The following is a 4332-nucleotide window of genomic DNA, read 5'->3' on the forward strand; positions in this document are numbered from 1 at the left end:
CTGAAAACTATGATAAATCTGGTCTATGGAAATATTGTTCCAAAACAGGTCTGACACAATTATGACATGGGAGTTTTACTGATTTTAAGAGATATAACAATTGTCTTGAAATAGTCAACTGATTTCCAGTTTAGGGTTTCTGAGCGTAAGCTCATATAGAATTGAAATAAGAATTAAGGGTGTCTGTCTGCACACGAACTATATAATATTTAGTGAAAAAAAATGATTCGCCACATTGGGAATTTAAATGTGTGGACTTTTAAACACCTCTGAGAAATTCTGGGAATTGATGTCCACACATCTTAGAGTTAATAAGGTGAAGAAACTTGGCTTAAAAGATTAATGGCATCCTTCCCTGTGGTCTCAGGAAACTCCTCTAACTATAAAAGGTGGTTTAGGGGTTTGGTATTTTGAGTAAAACAATTACACAAAAACTAAAGTGTTTTTGTATAATTTTTCTGTTTTGTGTAATCAGTTCTGATCGTGTCTTTCTTTATCATTTTAGACACTTCTCCCTGCGTGTTCCCATTTATTTACGGTGGGAAATCCTATTATACTTGCACTGAAGTTGCAAGCACGGACCACCCCTGGTGTGCCACAACTGCAAACTATGATAAATCTGGTCAATGGAGATATTGTACCAAAACAGGTTTGACAAAGTTACATTTATGAAATATATTATTCAGTAGGTTTAGGAGAAATAACAATTGTCCTGAAATAGTTAACTGATTCCCTTTCTAAAGTTTATGAGACTAATTTGGTATAGAATTAAGAAAAGCATTGCAGAGTGTTTGTGTGCACCTTTAGTGAGCTTCATAAACTATACATTATAATTACTGATAAAACTTCTAAAGGTCTTTTTCCATGATGCCTTCCTAGCATTACAGTCAGCACCCTAAAATGACATATATTGGGGCTTCAGTATACATTGAATGCATTGGTCTTTTACCTTTCTGGAAAACAAGGAATGTGTTTTACTAATATAAAATTAAAATCTGAAGTTATGTGACAAATATTGCTAAAATTGTTTATATGTTTTAATGTTTTCTCTTGTCTTTAGAATATGGAGGTAATTCTCCTGGGCAACCTTGTGTATTCCCATTTAAGTACAAAGGCTATATGTTTTACTCTTGCATCAATAAAAATGATAAAAGTGGAAGATTCTGGTGTGCAACAACCAGTAATTATGATAAACATAAGCTATGGAACTACTGCGCTGATACCAGTAAGATAACTCTGTGATGTTAGCTTATTTGTTATTATTGGCAAGGTTAGGCTGCCTGTACACAAAGGAAAATAAGGAGACTTTTTAAGTCATAAGAAAAAGCAGAAACAAAATTTCAGCAAGATGTAGAAATAAGGAAGGTTTTTAGGAAAAAAGGAAGGATATAGTTTAGAACCAGGGTGTATAATCAAGGTCTGGGATCCTTTCAATCTTCGGAAGTAGGTTCAATAGAATCATAGCAGCTGATAATGTTCAATGTAAAAGGTCAATGTAAAAACTTGAGTTATATTAGTGTCCAAGACCTGAATGGTTATAGATTAAGAAACAGGTTAATAGATCAATTAGCCAAAAAAGAGACAGAAAAATATCATCTAGTTGTATATTCTCATGTTCTCCTCACATTGATCAAAATAGTTCTGGACACCATAGGTATAAAAAGAAAGAGCTCAAGAACATTAGCAAAGTCACTTGACAATGGAACAAAACAATTATGAGAATAATTTATATTTTGAGATATTTTAGAAGAATTAGTGTAGACTAAAATCAATTAACGCAGCATCTGTATCAATGTAGCAATTCCTACTGCTCTGTAGCCTAAGAAAGCAGAGTGAATGTAGGAATTCTGTAAATGGGTCATTACTGACAGGAGCATATCAGAAGTAGCAATAGGAAATAAGAAATTCTGTTTCTTTTTTACTTTGAAAACTGCTGAACTGTATTTGTGCATATTAAAAAAAAACCTGACCAGTTACCATTCTTTCTAGGACTAGGTTCATATAAACCAATGTGGCCTGTCAGAATATAGTTGGGATTTCTCAGGTAAGACAAAAAAAAAAAAAAAAGGAAGAAGGAAATGCTTTAGTGGCTCAGTTCGGGTGGCTATGGAAGTTTCTCAGATGCTAATAGATTGTTTTCATGTGAGATATAATGTATTATAATCTTTCTAATATTGTTGCCCCCCCCCCCAATTCTCTCCTGTGTAAGATGGGCAAGTGCTGCTGTTTGGCAAAGTTTCTAGTTCTCATTTTGCAAACACCAACATTCCCCAAGTTTGCAGCTGATGAAAAGTCAGAATTGTAGTCTATGCACTTAAGAAGCTTAGTGCTGGAACCTGGAACATTAGCACTGGAACAAAAATATCTGTCTGCATTTTTCTCTTCTATTCTGTAGAACAGTTCTTCTCTTATATAATAGCACTAATATAGTTCAGATATCTGTTTGAGGCCAAAACAGTCTGAAACATTGACTTGACATTTGTACAAAATGGATTCTAAGGTGCAATTGATAGGATTGACTACAAGGAATAAAATAGTAAAAAATATAGGTTGACTTCTGTCCACAAATTTTTTTAGCGCTCCAAGTCTCCCTTTTAATAAAATACATTCATCTAAAGATTATTAATTCTCTAATCATTTTAGACTTTTTGCAGTGTGAATCTTTTGAGTAGTATAGTTTCCTTAATGCAGCTGGATTTTGCCAAATTCTGCAGCAGATAAATTTAAACTGTATTATTGGAATCAAAGCAATAATCTCCAGAGCAGATTGCATTCAAGACCAGCCTTTCAAAGTTTAGTTTGAGCACAACTCCATGTAGTGCCCCCAAATCATTCTAAAGTATTAAATTTATTAAATATTTTATTCACTTGCAGGCACATTTCTTGCCATTAAAAAATAAAAAAATAAAAACAATTTATATCTGTGCTTCATGCACTTCCATTATGTGGTACACAATTTGTATATTGCATGTGGTAGCCCAGCTGGACATCTCTGTGATGGTTGAGTAATAATGCAAATCACTTCTTGCCTTTTGTAGTAAATGCAGCCTAGGTAGTATATTTATCCCTTCTAACAGAATTGGCTATGATTTTTGTTTCTGTGAAATAAAACAGATTGCAAAAAGTCTCTAAACTGTTTTTGAGTTATCATAATTTCCTATAAGTAGAAATCTTGAACTCTCTTGAACTTTATGATGTAACTGTATTGTTTTCCCTTTCCCCTCAGATTACCAAAATCAAAGAAATTTGGCATGGTTTGATTCCAGAGATGACAATTTTCTAATCAAAACTATGATATTTGCCATCTGATACCTTTGCTAAAATTATTAGTCCAGGCTTTCTAGAAGCTAGTAGACTTTGTATTACTTAAGAAATTATTTTATTGCCAGATATGACCAGTTTCTAAACTCCACTTATTTGCTGTTATCACTTTAAGCAGCTTCCAGGGAACCTTCTTCTGTGCCATCAAACTTTGGAAAAAATCCATGAATTTTCTGCCATTTTATGGTTAGATTAAAGTTATTATCTTCAGAATATTCTAGCCTTAATGGTTTAAGATATAGGTTTAAAAAATGATTTGCCATATAATGTTTAAAAAACTGGTTAAAATGTTTTTATGTGGCTTTGTTGTGGGATTCAACCCTGGAAAGCACAGCAGAAGGAAAGCATATTCAACTCCTGAAGTTTTTACAGCTGAAGTTTAAGCTACTGATTGCTCAATCTGTCTGAATGTCCATCATTTACTGGCATTTATCCATTCTTATGCAAATACATGTGATTATGGTGTTTTCTTTTTGCTTTGAGTTGCTGTACTGTTCCTGATCATTTCTGCATTGATGATTCTTTATAATAAATATTTCAAGCATCAAACTAGAGCACATATATTTTTGCATTGCCTGGATTGGACTCCTTAAATGACCTTCACAAATAGGAGCCAATAAAAAGCTGCCATGGATGTGTTGCCAGTGTTAAGACTATATCTAGGAAGATAAGACAGGAAAATAACGCATGCCAAAAAAGAGAGACTCTCAAAAATATAGAATGAAAATTAGAATGGGAAACGTAGCAGTGGCTGGGAGAAATCAATTGATCAAAAAGATGAATTTGCTACAGTTGGTTCCCCCCCCCCCCCCCCCAAATGATGCTGCAGACAGATATCATTTTCTTCAGTCTTTGGCTTTTTATTTAGATGAAAAAATAGTGCTAGTATATGTGTCTTGCATAGCTGAACCCAAGGGAGATCTATGCTCTGGCCACATAACCTGGGTAAGTATGACCTTAGAAGACCTTTTGAACTCCACTCCTCTAAAACAGCACATCTTGAGATAGTTT

The 4332-nt window shown here is 33.9% G+C and overlaps 1 long non-coding RNA gene across 1 annotated transcript; it reads left to right on the top strand.

Annotated features, from left to right (window-relative positions):
• The first annotated feature begins 509 nt into the window (after positions 1 to 509).
• Positions 510 to 3276, top strand: LOC116520432. The gene is made up of 4 exons (XR_004256783.1): positions 510 to 649; positions 1061 to 1225; positions 1990 to 2044; positions 3227 to 3276. It is a non-coding gene; the product is annotated as an uncharacterized LOC116520432 (long non-coding RNA).
• Positions 3277 to 4332: the final 1056 nt, after the last annotated feature.

The sequence above is a fragment of the Thamnophis elegans genome, chromosome Z (genome assembly GCF_009769535.1).
Source record: "Thamnophis elegans isolate rThaEle1 chromosome Z, rThaEle1.pri, whole genome shotgun sequence".
In the NCBI taxonomy this organism is placed as follows: domain Eukaryota; kingdom Metazoa; phylum Chordata; class Lepidosauria; order Squamata; family Colubridae; genus Thamnophis; species Thamnophis elegans.